Source organism: Pogona vitticeps, chromosome 1 (assembly GCF_051106095.1).
Source record: "Pogona vitticeps strain Pit_001003342236 chromosome 1, PviZW2.1, whole genome shotgun sequence".
Classification (NCBI taxonomy): domain Eukaryota; kingdom Metazoa; phylum Chordata; class Lepidosauria; order Squamata; family Agamidae; genus Pogona; species Pogona vitticeps.
In genome coordinates, this window is record NC_135783.1 from 276220310 (window position 1) to 276238441 (window position 18132).

An 18132-nucleotide genomic window follows, 5' to 3' on the forward strand; every position below is an offset into this window, starting at 1 on the left:
TCAAGCGAAAAAAAATAAATAAATCTTGATTTCTTTCAGGATACACTGTTGACACTGGATCCAGGTTGTAAGAAACAGAAAATAGCTAAAGGTCCAGGGATTTATTTGTTCTTATACTCTGGGGACACAAAGACTTGCCTGTTGTCTTTCACAAGCAAGACAATAATCTTGTCAAACTACTGGGAAATCATTGAGAGTTATAGAATACAGACAATCATGAACGGCAGCGTCCTAAGCCAAAGCAAGTTGCCCTGGTTCCCAAAGTGAGACATAATTATGGGTGATTTCATGATTGTTCAACTGTACTGACACTAGTTCTTGATCACAAGTGTCCAGTCTTTAGCCTCCTGGATGTATTTTCTCTTCCAAGTCTTCACAAACAATCTGCATTGTCTTCCAAAATGAGATTGATTGATTTAGTTTTCACAGGACTAGCAAGTCATGACATTCCACAAGGTTTCAAGGTTCTGCACAGATTAATTACTGTATATGAATTGTCTTTGCTCTTTAAAGATAGTGATAGAAGTATCACTATTGCAGGTCTCAAGATTATGGTCGGTTAGAGAGGCACACACTAACCTCTTAGCTACACTGCCCATATTTCCCTGGTATGGATAAGCTTCAGGTGAGCCAAGTGTGCTGACGGCTGGAGGAAATTACCAAGGAAGTTACCAAAAATCCATAAAAATAAGTGCTCTGACTTACACCAAAACTGCAAGGTAAGAATACAAAAAATACTCACAAAACACACAGTATCCAAGTAGATGGTTGAGGGAAGCCTGTTTTAGTACCACCAACTCTCTTACTTCAAAATAACAAACAGCTGTAAAATTTTATATTTTATTAGTCAGTGAAAAAGTCAAAAGGAATAAAGTTTCCAAGCAGTTTCAAAGGAACAGAAATAGTCAAAATAAGCATTCAAAAGGGTTTGAGGCAAGAATAATTCCAGAACAATTCCTACAAGAAAAGAAGAAAGCTAAATATCCTAAACTAATATTCACATTCTGACAGAATTTCAATATTGTTCTAGAGCATATGTGTCATGAGTAGAGGAGATGGGGATGACTCACCATTTTGGCGAGTCGTCCTGCTTCATGAATTGTCAAAAGTTGACAACTCATGAAGCATGAAGTTGCCCCCATGAAGCAATTAATAACGAAGTTATTTTTTGATTCGTGGGGGGATTAAAAAATCCTCCCCCCTCCTATTACAAAAAGAAAAAGAAAAACATAATTCTGCCTACTGGCTGCTGATCAGCTGATCAGTGCCATATAGGCAGCCACCACCCCCAGCCAGCCACCCCAACAGCCTACCCCCCACACCCCCTTCCTCTCCCTACCTTAGCCCCCACCCCACCCCCACCGACACCCCCTTACCTTAATCGCTGCTGCTGAGGTCTCCTTCTGGCCTCCTAGCCATGTATGTAAAAAGGGAAACTGGCTGCTCTTTGCAAAGATGGTGGCTGCAGCTTCATTCAGGGTAGGGAAGCTGCAGCTGCCATCTTTGCAAAGGGCAGCCTGGATTCCCTTAAGGCAAGTTAAGGGAATCCAGGCTGCTCTTTGCAAAGATGGCAACTGCAGCTTCCCTACCCTTAATGAAGCCGCAGCTGCCATCTTTGCAAAGGGCAGCCAGTCTCCCTTTTTACATATGTAGCAGGGAGGCCAGAAGGAGACCTCAGCAGCAGCCGTTAAGGCAAGGGGGTGTCAGTGGGGTGGGGTGGGGTGGGGGCTAAGGTAGGGAGAGGAAGGGTGTGTGTGGGTAGGCTATTGGGGTGGTTGGCTGCCTATCTGCTGCTGATCAATGTGTTTGTGGGTTTGTTTGTTTTTGATAACAAAAAGGATGAATAAAAACGGGTAAACATTTGTCCCTTCGTATTCATGGGGGTCTCTGGAACCCACTAATATGAAGGGACAAATAGTTAATGAATCAGCTATTTTCATCAAAAAAGCCAATCCGTTTTTATATTCATCCCCATCTCTAGTCATGAATTCAGCTGAAGAAGACTTGGAATTGGAGGAGTTAATTACAGCCAAGGGAAATGCAGGGCAATTAGTGGAACCAGAGGCTCCTCTGGTATCACAGACAGCTGAATCACCACCAGATTCTCCTCCCCCACTAGCCAGAGATAAGCTTTGGCAGAGACTTAAAACACAGAGATCTGAAGCTCACATGCATGCTTCTTATAGGAATATCAAGTCAACCAGCCCAGAGTTTTAGCAGGATTGAGTGTTTCTAGGAATGAGATGATTGTTGCTTCTATATAACTTGTACTCAGAGGTCTGGAAACTCATGGAAGCAACAAGTCAATTCCCTAGCTCGCAGCCATGCTTCTGTCTATCCTGAATTACCTGAACCTTGCTCTCCTGACCCCTGGCTCTTGGACTTCGGACTACAATTTGTGTTTGATTTTGATGATTCAGCATCTGTTTTGATCTCCTGGACTTCTGACCTTGGACTGGCTTATCAGACTTTCATCTGTTGAATTCCCTGAGAATGCGACAATACGCAGAATACAAATGAGGAAAGGGGGTGACAGATGAGCTTAGAATTCTCCTTAGAGATACTAGGCTAAACTAAGTAACTTCATTCTCTGTTTGTTTACCCATAATTTCAAATTCTAGACCTTTCGAGGAAATGCACCAATGAGGTGTCAAATCACCCCAAACCTTCTGAAGGAAGATAACAACTTCTCTTGCCCTCTCTTCTCCTCAGCTGAAACCATTCTTGGCTAATTAGCTCAATACCAAGAAGCAAGCACTGGCTTTGGAGCTTCCTTCCTCACAGAGATAAGGCACATATAGTATGGCCTCCCAATTAATGGGCATTTTCTCCCCCTTCTTCTGGCCTGCTCTTTCCAGGCACAAACTACAAGGTCTGTGTTTCAAAGGGGCAAACAAAACCATGATCCCCTGTTTTCTGGCTTCTTGATAACAGGATATATAAAATTCTGGAATGCAATAAGTCCTTCAGTGTGGAAGCTAAGAATCTGATCACATATGAAATACAACATGTTTCCTGCGTTTACAGGAAATCTCACTTCTTTCGAGCATTAAAATTCTTTAAAATGAGCAAAAGCCTATATTATCTCCCACTGAGTTGCAAAGAAAAAGCAAGCTAATTTGCAAAATGTGGATTTGTGGCATACTTATTTTAGAATCAATCTTTTACCTGTTACATGACCTCCACTTCTAATTATGCTAACTGTAGTGTCTAGTTATAAGTTGTAAGTCATAAGTCAGTCCAGATTTCTTTCAAATATAGTGCTCACTGAGGTGATAATTACAACATAGATGGTGAAACCCAACTTTCACAACAGAATCGTTCCCCTCGCACATGGTGTTTTGCACCAAAACTTATTATGGATTTTGTGTGTCAAGAGAACATGTAAATTTACTCTTGAAATGGCTACCTCTGAGATACCTCAGAAGGCCTGTAAAGATAATCAAGAATGTCACATAATCCCTGTTGAACTGAGTAGAAGGTATACAGCAGGAGCTACATTTGGGCAACTGAGCAATACACCACTAGGCTGCACTGATTAAACTATGGAAACCAAAGAATTTTTGTAAAACTACTATTTTATATGCCAAACAGCATTCAACAGTCTATTTACAAAGAATTAGAAATACCCCCCCCCAATAATGTCACCATAAAATGCTGATGCAATCCAAAGATAATTATTTTTATGATTTTGTTTGACATAAATCACAGGACAGTGCAGAAACAGGAAAAAGAGCCAGAATTTCGATTAACATGGAAATCACTTATTGTTATTCATGAGTAAAAGGGAATTGAAACCACATTATCTGTATGGAAGACTGCTTATCTAATTAAGGAGGTACACACCTAATCATGTTCTGCAGCGCTCAACAATTTATCTAGCTCAAAAATACAGAAACATTAGATAATGAAAAATACAATGTATCATGATTTATTTATCACTCCTCTTGCAAATGATTTCCTAAATGGAAAGAGTAGTGTAAGAAAGAAAGAAGTCCCACAACTATTTTGCTAAAGAATTCTCATGCTAGAAAAAAGAAACCAAAGTTAGCATTTTCAAAAAATACTGTTTTGTGCAATTTAAGCATGAATACTAAGGACAGACAAAGGTGTGTGTCCAACTTTGATGTCCAATTCTGTACCACTCACCCAGGATGTTTCCATTCATGAAAGACTGCAACTACACAACAAGGGAAAAGTGAATTCACTTGCTGTGAAGTTGCACTGGGGAATTTGAATTGCTCCAGATCCATACATGTTAGCTAGCCACACAAGAAGGAAGGAATTGGCTAAACAGTCTTGTTTTGAGCTTGTTAACATAGCTCTCCTTCAGCCCTGCTGAAGACACGGTTACAAGCAAACTGCTTTAATAAGCTGTAAACAAGGGTTCAGTGGCAGTTTTCTCCTCTCATTTCCTCTTCATCATTTCTTTCTCTTTTTTCGGGGGGGGGGGGAGAATAGGTGCCCCAGCACAACAGTTCTAACTCCAACCTATTTTTAAAAAATAAATAAAAGAAATGGCATTATTTGCAACGATTGAACTGTCCTAAGATGGATATCTGCCCCCACCCCCACAGCTGCCACATTGTTGTGCCAACCACAGCACATACTTTACTATTTCAGTTCAAACAATAACACTTTCTAAACTGGTGTGAATAGATTTGTTGTGGAATAAAATAGAAGCCCCAGAGGTAGATGGAAAAACTACTGGTTGTGAGGAAAACTTCAGGCTGATTCACATTTGTTTTTACAACATGTGGTCATTGAAAAAACAAAATGAATCAGCCCATCCCAGTCCTGTAGCATTTCCCACACTGTTTGTCAATGCCTTTGTTGCTTTCCTCTCCAGTCTACAATATATGCAAAGGGGTAGTTCTAATGCTACCTTTTGTTTGCCTTGGGATCAAATTAGACTATGCTTTACATAGTGAAAAACTATTGCAACATGTGACATCCTTCCTCTGTGCAGCTTTTGTTTAGCATACTCTCTTCTATAACTGATCATCAGAAGGTAAGCATGAGCTTAATTTCCAAGGCTGAATATCATCATCATCTTAGAATTATTATTAAGCAGAGCTGAAATGGACCTGTGGATCATCAAGTCCAGCTTGAGACATGAATCTCTGAGTAAATGCCATTTAAAAGGGAACAGAGTGGAAAATGCAACATATATTCTCCTACTAACCCTTAGAAAGATGGGCATGAAGATACATATAAAGATCTGTGAAGTCTAGATACACAGACTTTCTCCTTTTCCCTACCTACATCCCATCTTGTGCATGCCTCAATGTTTCCAACAGGTGGACTCAGTCCCCCTTGTTTATTTTTAATTTCTTTCCCCACCAAAATAGGAGCATTTTGTACATGTTTTGCTTGCATTATTCTAGGCATACTTTTCAGATGCACCCAGTTTTCTGTTCACCAGAGACTTCCGCCATGTGCTTGGGCAAGGATACATTAACTGGGACACCACCCCCACAGCCCTGGAGAGGCAAGTGAGGGAAGGGATTGAGAGGGATAAACTGCTAAGCCTGATTTCTGTTTAAAATCTCGGAATGTGTAGGGTCACCTATTTCTAAACAGCGGTTGTAAATCACCTTTTTTTAAAAAAAAAAATCATAATTTGAAAACAATTTGCCCAAATTTCTCCAAATTTGGCACAGAGTGAGAGTGCCATCTGTGCCAAATTTGGCCTTGACCCAAAGTCAATGTTATAATTTTTTGCTTGGGCTGCCCCTTTATTTATAATTGCCTTGTAGAATGTTGATTTGCTCTGCTGTATAATAATAAAGGAAATCAACCTTGAGTGCTCACTGGAAGGACAGATCCTGAAGCTGAGGCTCCAATACTTTGGCCATCTGCTGAGAAGAGAAGACTCCCTGGAAAATACCCTGATGTTGGGAAAGTGTGAGGGCAAGAGGAGAAGGGGACGACAGAGGATGAGATGGTTTGACAGTGTCAATGAAGCGACCAACATGGGTTTGACCCAACTCCAGGAGGCAGTGGAAGACAGGAGGGCCTGGCGTGCCATGTAGTCACGAAGAGTTGGACATGACTTAACAACTAAACAACAACAATAATGTAGCTGGATGATAGATACTGAAATGCTAAAGTGAATTTTTATTAGTAGAGATGGATGTGAACTTCAAAATGGTTTGTTCCAAATCATTTACTGCTGTGACAGGTGTTTGGCAGTTTGACACCCTACTTTCTCCAGCAGGTGCCCACTCAGAAGCAGCACCCAGAGGAGACAGGGCCATGAAAGCCAAGACGGTGCTTCTGAGTGGCGCCATCTGGAGGGAGTGGGGTGCCAAACCACCAAACATCCGTTGCCATGGTAAACAAGCCAGGCCAAACTGGTGGTTTGTGTGCATCTATATTTATTAGCAATATTTTATAACGTATGTGTTCCTCTGCTTTATGTTTTTCTTGCGTGCTAGTTACAGTTAGAAACCTTTGTTCATAGAAGCCATTGACTGTACTCTTCCTCTTCACTTATGGGCATTGTAACTTAACCAATGCAACCTATTTGAGGTTGAATTATGAGTTTTATTGATGAATACACCTCTGAGTATTCTATAGCTAGAAAATCCTTAAAAGGATGCCATGAGTCAGAATCAACTTGACAGCACATGGTTACTACATTTCCCTTATAAGTGTATATACTTTACAGAAAGGTCTTATAATTAAAGGCCTGCTGAGATCTTATAAACCCAAGGCTATGGCTTCTTTAAGGTGGTCGCTCCACCTTTTCAGGGTATACATTATACAGCAAATCAGGAGAATAAATGCTCAGGCACACCAGTTTCTTTTAGAATGATCAGCAGCTTTTCATGATCCAGAGAATCAAAGGCTTTACTTTAATCTGTAATACACAAATTGTTCTTCTAAAATTCATTGATGGATTCCAGTGGCCAATGTATATTTGTAACATGATGTCTAGTGATTCCTTTCTGAATTCAGCTTGAACAATGGGCATTCCTCACTTTTTAATATAGTAAACATCTCTTATATAATAAAATTCTCTATATGGTAAAGTCTTGAGCATCACTTTGATTGCATGAAGAGTCAATACCTTTCTTTGGGACTGGAATGTATATTGAACCTTTTCAGTCTGTGGACTTTTATTTTATCTTCCACATTTGTTGACATATTCTTGTTAGGATTTTTATAGATTTGGTCTCTATGGCTTGAAATAGCTCTAATGGTATACCATTGTGACGGACAGGCCAGAAACCACACCTGTCCATCACAATGGAACACTAATTCAGTAGCCAATGGTTGTGCAGAAGGGCGGAACCAGGGAATATAAGCAGAGAATGGAGGACAGTTAGAGTTTCAGTTATAGTTAGGATTTCAGTTAGCCAGGAGTTAGGGGTGTTGGTTAATGATGAGATAGGACAGTTAGTCAGGAGTTAGGGAAAGAGTTAGGTATTGTAGTTTGAAGAATTGTTTTGGAAAGAAACACTTGAAAAGAAACGTATAAGAGATCTGAATGCAACTGTTATAAAATGATTGAAACTTAAAAACAAAGTAACCAGCATATTTCTAAGTTAAATGAAGTTTAATGAATACCAAATACAATTCCATCTATGATTTCCTTGATTCTTAAATATGTTAATCTATTAATAAACAATATTATATTTGACACAATTGATTCTGTGGTCCTAATTGGTAATTGAGGAAGGATTTCTTCTGGTGGCAGTGGAAGTGGAGACAAGAGAAACTGTCATGCCTGAAGGCAAATCTGTTTGTTAGGGAGAACATACAGAGGAGCTGGGTGTGTGTGACAACCATCTTCTCTTCACAATTTATTTTTTATTCTTGCTTTGAAAAGGCTTTCACTTTGCCATCTAAAATTGCTGGTTCTCTGTCACAGGATTTTTCTTTAAAGCAGTCTGTCATTCTTGCATCTTTACAGTTCTTCACATTTGTTTTCATTTTTCCTATTTTTTCCTAATGAAATAATATATACATCCTTAGATCTTTCAGCATCCCTAATTGATTTAAATGTCCCTTTGATTCCTTAGATGTTATGGAAGAGACATCTTGTTTTTCCTTTCTGTTGTTCTCTTCCATTCTTAGCAATGATTATTACAAGAAATTCTCTTTGTGTATTCTTGAAGGCTTTCATGGCCGGGATCTGATGGTTGTTGTGGGTTTTTCGGGCTCTTCGGCGGTGTTCAGAATATGGCCAAAGAGCCTGAAAAACCCACAACAACCATCAATTCTCTTTGTCTTTAAGTGCAGGACATTGAAAAGTTGCATTTAGGATTCTGATTCTACTTCTATCACCTATTAGTTGTGCTTCTTGTCTTTCATGATAATTTTCAAAGCTTCATTAATCATCCATCCAGTTTTTCTTTTTTCTTTTATTTTAGAATACAGGGATAGACTTTTTACATTCTTCCCTGATAACATGATCTGAAGAGAAAAAAAACAGTCAGATGGTGTGTCTCCAAAATGTTCAAAACAATAATCCAGAAACAGAACTGCTAGTTAGCTGTTTTAGGCATCTGGCTGTAGAGCGAGAGGTTGGGAGTTTGCTCCTCCCCCCACTGTGCCTTCTTGGGAAAGGCTAGGCTTGATGAGCCACAGGGTCCCTTCCAGCTCATCACTTGTTAGATAATAATTATAAATAAGATGCCAGAGCGAGGGAAGGAGCTTGACTTTGTTCACTGTCAGGTTCTGCTTTCTATCCACAGCAAAAACCTCAGCAAGAATGTCCAATCACACCACCTGGGGGAAGGGGAAGGGGAGAGTGTTCTTTTGTTCTTTTTATTTTATTTTATTTTATTTTATTTTATTTTATTTTATTTATACCTTGCCCCCCTAGACAGCATCTACTTCTTTGCTAGTTTTCTGTTAGCTGGAGGTCTGTTGTACCTTGCTGGGAGTTTATTTTTTTGCCGTACCATATATTTCTTATTCCTTCATTCCAACAATACCCACCTCTAGTCCTGCATAGAAGGGACGTGGTGGCGCTGCGGGCTAAACTGCAGAAGCCTGTGCTGCAGGGTCAGAAGACCAACAGTCGTAAGATCGAATCCACGCAATGGAGTGAGCGCCCGTCGCTTGTCCCAGCTCCCGCCAACCTAGCACTTCGAAAGCATGCAAATGCAAGTAGATTAATAGGGACCACCTCAGTAGGAAGGTAACAGCGTTCCGTGTCTAAGTCGCACTGGCCATGTGACCACAGAAGATTGTCTTCGGACAAAACGCTGGCTCTATGGCTTGGAAACGGGGATGAGCACCGCCCCCTAGAGTTGAACACGACTGGACAAAAAATAATAATAATGTCAAGGGGAACCTTTACCTTTACCTTTAGTCCTGCATTCCAAAACCTTTACCAATCCAGTCTCATATTTCCTTACTCTCTATATTTTTAGTAATCCTGTGAGCCGTACCAGTCATTTTATTAAGGCAATGGCACTTCCAGTTTTCTTGTACAGTACCCTCCTTGCCCACTCACTAGCAGACATTTAACATATGAAAGGCAACTTTGAAGCTGCTGAGCATAAAAACTCCTGGACCAATGTGTCTACCATTTCCCAGAGTTAATCTCTTCTGAAAAGGCTACTAAATTTCATGCTCTTTTGTGGGAAATGAAAAGCATACCACTATGTTGATCCAACTTAAAAGGTGGCTGGCACAAAAGCCACTGGATCAGTATGTCTACAGTTTAGCCCTGTGAATTCTCTCTCTGTGGGCTATCATGTCATCAGATTTAATGGACACGAACAAAGAAGCAGCGGGGGTGGGTGGGTTCATGACTGCTTTATTTATTTATGTATGTACTGTATTTGTTTGACAGAAAAGCATTTAATAAGGAAACAAAAATCAGAATTGTGGCTTTGGATTTAAAACCTCAGTATTGTTTATAGAAAACAAGTCTGTGGGAAGACAGAGGTATGTTCTTTGGTCTTTTCATCAACACATTTTCTATAGCAATCAAAGCTAAAAAAAATAAAAAATAAAAATTCATCTGCCTCTACCCACTCCAATTCTGAATTCTGTCATGTGCAGCCTAATACACATTGGCAGAATTTCACATTCTGCATGGGTATGTATTTTCTGAACTTGTTTTTCCTGAGGACCAATTGTAATATATTGCACATAAATAAACAGACTAGCCTCAGCGGCAGCAACTACTCCATGCTGAGTTATGTAAATGTGCTCTTACTAGCCCAGCATGCTCCCCTGTGTTCACAGCAGGCACCCTGGGACTGGAGCAGAGATTATAAAGGCTGAGTCTTATTTACCCCGCAGCCCAGACATTTGCTCTCTCAGTTTGAGCCATTTCCCTGGTAAAGCACAGTAATTAAAGAGGTATCTTGACACTCAACAAACTAGGGCTGTGGCACCACATAAAAGACTAAAGATCCTCCAAAGGTGAAGGACTTTATTCCATTCCTTGTTTTAGTTTGTCCCTTAACCTTTGCTTAGAAATTCTGTGGGGCTTCAGGAGACAGCTGAATGTTTTGTTGTGGGGAAAAAAAGTCCCCATGAAATCAGGACATGTTATTGATGTTTTGCAATCCTTGCTTATCAGAGGAAGCATTCAGCAAGCAAAGTGCTATTACATCCAGAAGTCCGATGCATATCATAGACACCATGAAGAGCAATGTGACAAGATTCTTAAATCTCCCTCCCCTCTACCACCTCAAAAATGATATGTTTGAAGCAATTATTTCCCATTCTTGCACAGAACACACAAAGCTTAATAAGGGCATTGATCTGCCTAGTCCAGTGTTGTCTACTCTACTCAGTTTTCCAGTGTCTCAGACAGCAAAGGGACTTCCTTATGAAGTTGAAAACAGTAATTCTAAAAAGTCATTAGGCTGCTGCTGCTATTGTTCCAAAGCTCAAATGTAATTAGTTGCTGTTATGATTACTTTTTCTAATAGTACAGTAGGATCCCACTATCCTTGCAATCAGTATCTGCTGATTCACTTATCCACTGTTTGAAAAAACTAAATTAAAAAAATCCAGAAATACATGCATATGTACAGTATATGTATTTCCAGGGTGTATTTACCAGAATAGAACACTAGAGGGAGCCACAGACCATGTGATGTATAGCATTCAATATATAGAATCATAGAATAATGAAGCTTATAAGGTCATCAAGTCCAACCCCCTGCTCGATGCAGGAATACAAATAAAAGGATAACTGCCAGGTGATTGTCTAAGTTTCTCTTGAAGGCCTCCACTTCTCAAGGTAATTGATTCAATTGCTGTATTATTCTAACCGTTAGGAAGTTTTTCCTGATATTCAGATGAAATCTGCCTTCCTGTAACTTGACCCCATTGTTTTGTGCCCTGCACTCTGGGATGATCGAGAATAGATCTTGCCCCTCCCCTGAATGACAGCTTTTCAGGTACTTGAAAAGTGCCATCATATCTCCCCTCAGTCTTCTTTTCTCAAGGTTAGGTAAAGGTTCCCCTTGACATGTAGTCCAGTCATGTCAGACTCTAGGGGACAGTGCTCATCCCCATTTCTAAACCATAGAGCCAGTGTTTGTCTGAAGACAGTTTCCGTGGTCATGTGGCCAGCGCAACTAGACACAGAACACCATTACCTTCCCACCATAGTGATACCTATTTATCAATTCGCATTTTTACATCCTTTCAAACTGCTATGTTGGCAGGAGCTGGAACAAGCAATGGGAGCTCATTCCATCACATGGATTCGATCTTATGACTGCTGGTCTTCCAACCTTGCAGCACAGAGTCTTCTGCAGTTTAACCTGTAGCGCCACCATGTCCCTTCTCAAGCTTAAATATGACCAATTATTTCAGTCTTTCCTCATAGGACTGGGGTTCCAGTCCCCTAATCATCTTTGTTGCCCTCATTTAAACTTGTTCCAATTTGTTAGCATCCTTCTTGAAGTGTGGTGTCCAGAACTGGACACAATACTCAGGATGAGGTCTTACCAGTGCCAAATAGAGGGAAATGAGTACTTTGCAGGATTTGGAGAATCCACTTCTGTTAATGCCACCTAAATAACATTTGCCTTTTTTGTAGCCACATCACACTGTTGGCTCATATTCAGTTTGTGATCTACAAGAACTCCAAGATCCTTCTTGCTTGTAACATTGCTGAGACAAGTATCCTCCATCCTGTAACTATGTGTTTGGTTTCTTTTCCTAGATGCTGTATTTTGCACTTATCCCTGTCAAATTTCATTCTGTTGTTTTAAGCCCAGCGCTCCAGCCTATCCAGATCATTTTGAATTTTGTTTTTGTCTTCCAGAGTTTTAGCTATTCCACCCAATTTTGTGTCATCCACAAATTGGATTAGCATTCCCAGCACCCCCTGATCCAGGTCATTTATAAAAAATTTGAAGAGCCCAGAACATCTGCATGTTTTGGCATCCAGAGGAGGTGGGTGGGTTGGAACTGATCCCCCACAAGTACCATGATCCTACTGTATCTACTTTCTTGTTTCTCAAAAGTAACTAGACTATTCCCCTGTTAAGTTACCTCTTAATAACTTTGAATGATAATACCTACCTCAATGTCATCTTAAAAAACCACAACAGAGCTGAGGCAACAGAGCCCCTCCACTATTAGGTGAGGCTACAAAAGTAACTTAAAAGTCACAGTTATATCGCAAAAGGAGTGATGCTATGTCTCACCAAGTTAAAATCATAATGCACCTTAGTTATATCTTAATTGTAAAATAAATTAATAATCTGCATATGACCTATTATGTGTAATCTGTTTATTTCCACTTGCAGCTGAGACATCCTCTGACTCTTTTATCCAAAATGCAAGGTATTAAAATCCAGATCCTTTGTGCACAAAATACATGCTGTATTAACAGTTGTTACAACTGTATAAGCACTTGTAATTCCTTGCAGTTCTACAGTGCTTCAAGAGGGTAGGCCACAAAATGTGACTTAAATCTTTATTTTTTGGTAGCGCCCCAGGGCTGACTAATCAGAGCCACATTCAGGTTAAGGAAAGGGGAGACATGGTGAATTTCATCATCCACTGCCGCTATACACTGTACATACTAGGCTACATCTGAGTTCCTGTAGATCAAGGATTCTAATCATAACCTCTAGGTAGGCAATCAAGAAATGCTTATGTTTTACAGGTGGAAACACTGAGATTAAGGGCCAGCAACTAGCACAAGAAGTTCTTGCTGATCTAATAAAAATACCCAGGAATCTGTCAATAGATTCTGATCTACCTTATATCTATGTGATCCTGACTCATAAGAACTGTGCTAGTATTACACATGGGCTCAGCATGACAAAGCTGGGAGACAGCAGTATGCTTAAGGCTATATAGTGAATCCATAGGACAGACGTAAGCGTTGAATTGGAATTTTCAAGTTCTCAACAATTCTTTCTTTGAGTTATTACATAGCCCTTGCTGGGTGATCTCCGTCCTTCAAGGGCTGACTGTTCTCTTTCGACGCTAGTGTGGTCTGTGATGGCTAGCCTTCATCAAGGTTCACAAAACCACTCCAAATGGCAAAATTGTAGCTAGTATTTAGATCAGGGCTGGAGGACTTTTGTCTTTTCTGATGTGCTGTGCTTCAGCTCCCATCTGTTCTAGTTAGGACAGCACACAGCCAGAGATGAACAGTATCTTGGTCCAGTCACATCTGGAGGGCCATAAGCTGCCCAACCCTGATTTAATTAGTTGTGCCAAAGCTTCATATGTATTATCTTGGTACAGTATAAAATTTACAAGGATGAAAATACTGTTGAATTGGTCCATTATATATCACAGATAGGGCGATGCAGGATAAGAGATAATGGTTTGCACAGAGCTTGAATTTGGTGAGTACACTGCAGAGGAGACTACAAAACGTAATTAATAAAGCCATACTATTAAAATTTTTAAACAAAACTTATTTGACTGTAATAGATTCAAAACTCCTTATGCCTCTGTGACAGTAATAGTCTCTACTTCAGGAACAGGAGCAATCATGTAGAAAAAAATGTATTCTGCTTTAGTACCTTTCAAAGCAGCTTCCTCTCGTAGAACTTGCTATTTGCCTACTTGCTGCTTAAAGAGGGTAATGTGTGCTGCTGAGCCATGTTAAAAGGCAGCCAGGCAGAAAAGGACGTGCAGACAAAAGGAGAAGGTCAGAATATTGCCCTCAAGATGCAGAATTTTGAAAAGGTCAGATCAGCAATCAGCACACTAAATGTATTTTGCCATGAAAATACCATAGGAACAGCTTTCATTTATGGATCATTCTTGTAACAGAAGGTCATAATATGACCTCCCTTTGCTCAAATTACTGGCTTCACTATAACTTCCTATTTGCAGGCTCCACCTGATAGAAAACAAAGAATGTAGCAGTGAGAGGAGCATTCTCTTTGTATACCCACACTTAATCAGTTCACATGAGGGGTCATGTTGGGCCAGTCACACACACCCCTTTCCCCTCAGAAGGAGTGTGCAAATGTGTGAAGGGATGTTGTGGTTGCTTGCTCTTTGACTGATGCTCATTTTATGTTCTATTCAATTCTTTTTAAAAACAAACAGAAAAAGTCCCGATATTCTTGCACAATATTGTGTTCATGTTGCCAGCAGGAAAAAGGATGCCAAGCTTTACACAACAAACGGCAGCCTGAATGTTGACAACACCAATGGCAGCAGTCAAGATGGTCTACAAGATACAGTGGTGCCTCAACCTATGGATATTTTGACTTACAAACAGCTCTGGCTGCAAAATTTTGCTTTGACTTGCAACCAGAGCTTTGACTTATGAACAGAAAAAAAATTCAGGGAAGGAGGGAAAGTGGGAAATTTGAACTTTCAGTTAACCATTGGCCAGCGAAGAGGCTGCTTGTCCACTACCTCGCTTGCACCAGTGGTTAGAGAGTGTGGCTATGGAGAGAGACTTCAGACTGCCTGGTACTGCCTGGTACTGTACTGTACATACTGTACTGTATTTTTTTGGCTTTTTTATTTTTTGTTTTTGGGCTAGGTGGGGGTTATGTTTCTCTGCTCTGATGGCTCTTGCAGACCCTTTCTGCAAGGGTCTGGCTGATGTGCTCTAAAATGGATTTTAGTCTTTTGGTTTTAAAATCAGATTTTTTTTGCAAGGGTCTGTGCTAGCTGGTGTGCTCTAAAATGGAGTCAAGTCTCCCCCCCCCATTGTCTTCTCTCTCTGTGCTCCTCCCCCTTATGCTGAAGGGGTATGTTTGCTGGAATAATGGTTGCTGGATTATGTAGCTCCTAGGGTTTGTGTACTGTGGTGTGCTGAACAGTACTCCTGGTTCCAAAGAAAGAGCAAAGCAAAAGGAAGAAGAAGATCATCTCCATTGAAATGAAAAAGGATATCATCAAAAAGCATGAAGATGACATGCGTGTGACTGAACTGGCCGCTGAATACAAGATGGCAAAGTCAACCATCTCCACCATATTAAAGAAGAAAGATGTCTTGAAAGACTTTGATGTGGCAAAAGGAGTCACGATCCTAACAAAGCACAGGCCATGGGAATAGTCTTTTCTATTGAAGAGAGAGCAAAAGGGGGAAGAAGTTGCTGTTTACTCTAGGATTACTCCACCTCACATAATCGGTTTCTTTTCCTTTGACATAAAAGTGGTAGTGTTAAACAACCATTCCAAATATGTGTTTAATATTTTGTAGTAGATTCCAGTTTTACTTGCACTGAAAACTCGCTGGAGACTGAATGATTGATTGATTGATTGATTGAGATACTTAGTCTAACCTTTTGCTTTATTGCCGAGCACTAAATAAACAACAAAAATATGACATAACATGGCTGATTTTAAAAACGTAGCATTATAATCTTTCATAAACTTTATAAAATCCTACCCTCCCAGTTGGCTGTCAGAGATTAAGTACATTTCTAATATGTTGGATTTTGCTGACTGTTTTGTTTGATCTGACTTAAAGTAAGTATCTTCACTGCATTTTTAACCTGTTGTTCACCATATGCAGACTAGCTGGATGGGATATTTAAAATGAACATCCTCCAAAAACTACTCTTATTCCATATTGTCCAAATTATTGAAAAAGGAAGCCAAAGCAATTCAGGAACCAGGACATAAATCTAGAATAACGTTCTTTGGTGGTCCTGAAATGGTAGCAAGTAGCATTCTAAGGTTTCTTTTCACTGAGGACTGCAGCACACAAAGCTGGACAAGTTTAGACTCCAAATATACATGAGCATGCTGCCACCCCCTTTGGGGGAAGGCCCCTGCATGCACACACTATCAGAGCTATTTGGGAACCACATAAAACATTCCAGTAGCATAACATAGGTACAGAAAATTATGTCTGATTGCTGACATCATCTAAATTGCTCCATCAATGACCATTAGAGATGAGAAAAAAATCATTATTTATTGCATGGAAAGTCATTACTGAATCTAAACAGAGCATTTGTTATTGAAGTACTGCAGTATGCATTGATTGTATTTTTCCCATTTATGTTCTTTTTAAACTCCCCCCCCTTTTTAAAAAAGGAACTTTTTAAAAGTATTGCTTTGCATGTGAGAGGGAAGACAGAGTTTAAGCAGCAAGAGCTTCCTAGTCAGAAACTTTTAATTGGCCCTAAATAACAACTCAAAACCAAACAATAAAAAAAAATCCTGCAGGGAAGCTCTTTTACTGAACATTTCTTCAAGACAATGTCTCAGTTATCCGAGTCTGTGTTTTAAAACCAAGAAAATGATTTCAAAGAGAGCATAAGTAAATTTGCTGTGGATATCTGCAGCAAGGGGCTCATGGCTTGAAGCGTTCAATTAGTTCTATTCCAGCCATCACTCAGTCACAACAGAAAAGAGAGACTGGGTAAAAGCTGGAATGCAACAGAGCAGAACAGGGACTTCTTAATAAAATTTGATGTCAGAAATAGTGGCATGCACTGGACAAACATCAGAGCAATATTACTCTTCTGCATTTTGATAATTGCTCATGCTCTCCTTCCCATGCTTGTATACATGCCTATCTGCCGAAGGTACATTCCATTAAGTAAGTGGGTCTTTAAGTGCCAGAAGACCCTTTGTCCACAAACCTCTTCCTTAACGCTAATCCATGCAACTATAAGCTTGAGATTAAAGTACTGTGATTTTCTTTACACGGGACTACCCTTGAAGACAACTGAACAGTTGCAATTGGTACCACATGGCCCAGCTAGGCTATTGCTCGGCGGCTTTCTTCGTGATCATATGGCATTTGTTTTGTGCCAGCTGCACTGGCTGACAGTGGTTTTTTCGGTTCAGTTCAATGTGTTTGTTATTGAAGTCCTAAATGGGTTAGGACCCAGATACCTAGTGGACCATAGATACAGAGAGGAGCCAGAACTGCTCTTCTAAAGATGCCATTTGTTACGGTGGTGCAGCTTGAATTTAGCAGGAAAAGATATTTTCATGTTACTTCCCCTATGCTTTGAAATTCTCCTCCTCTCAATGTATGACATCCCTGCAGGCATTCAAGAGAGGACATAAGGGATAATTGTTAGTGGGGCCTTTTGAAGTTATGAAAATGCTATTCCACCATCATTATATAATTCAGTTCTTTAAAAATCCTCCATTTTATGAATGTGAGATCTTGTGCTTCTGTACCCACAATCCAAAAAGCCAGGAAATGGCCCAATATTGTTGTAAAATATTGTGCCCATGTTGCCAGCAGGAAAATATGCCACACTTTACATAGCAAAGGGTGGCCTGAATGTTGATAACTGTTCACTGCTTTTCACCCAAAGACAAAGCAACTGGCAGGGCTGTTTTTCAACAAGTGTGAATGGTAGTGAGCAGGAGAAGGTATCCTGTAGACCATCTTTACTGCTGCCATTGGTGTTGTCAACATTCAGGTTGCAAAACTGGCAAAACAGTGCTAGTTCTGTAGTTTTACCCTTCTGCATTCCTGGCAGCTCGTGGTATTGTAATGATTAGCCAGCTTGCAGCATTGGGTATACAGTGTATTTATCCTGCTTTTCCAGTGTTAGCTGAAAGAATACATAGTCACTAGTTTATAAAAGATGTATATATTGCTTGTAAACCTTGATGAGTTTTACACTGGTATGCTACATTTGTAACAAATACATCTGCCATAATAACCCTGTTAAGAAACTATGTGTTTATTCTCTCAGTTCCTCTAAAAATGTACATTGACAGTCATTTTAAACT

The 18132-nt window shown here is 40.0% G+C and overlaps 1 long non-coding RNA gene across 2 annotated transcripts in view; it reads right to left on the reverse strand.

The window, feature by feature from the left end:
- Positions 1 to 2506: 2506 nt before the first annotated feature.
- LOC140703124 (uncharacterized) overlaps positions 2507 to 18132 on the reverse strand; it is a 51724-nt gene continuing 36098 nt past the window's right edge. The window contains exon 3 of one of the 2 annotated variants that reach the window (XR_012082460.2): positions 2507 to 4491. This is a non-coding gene — a long non-coding RNA (uncharacterized LOC140703124). Of the gene's footprint in view, positions 4492 to 7960; positions 17426 to 18132 lie in introns of those variants that run through there. The other variant, XR_012082461.2, reaches the window with a different exon arrangement.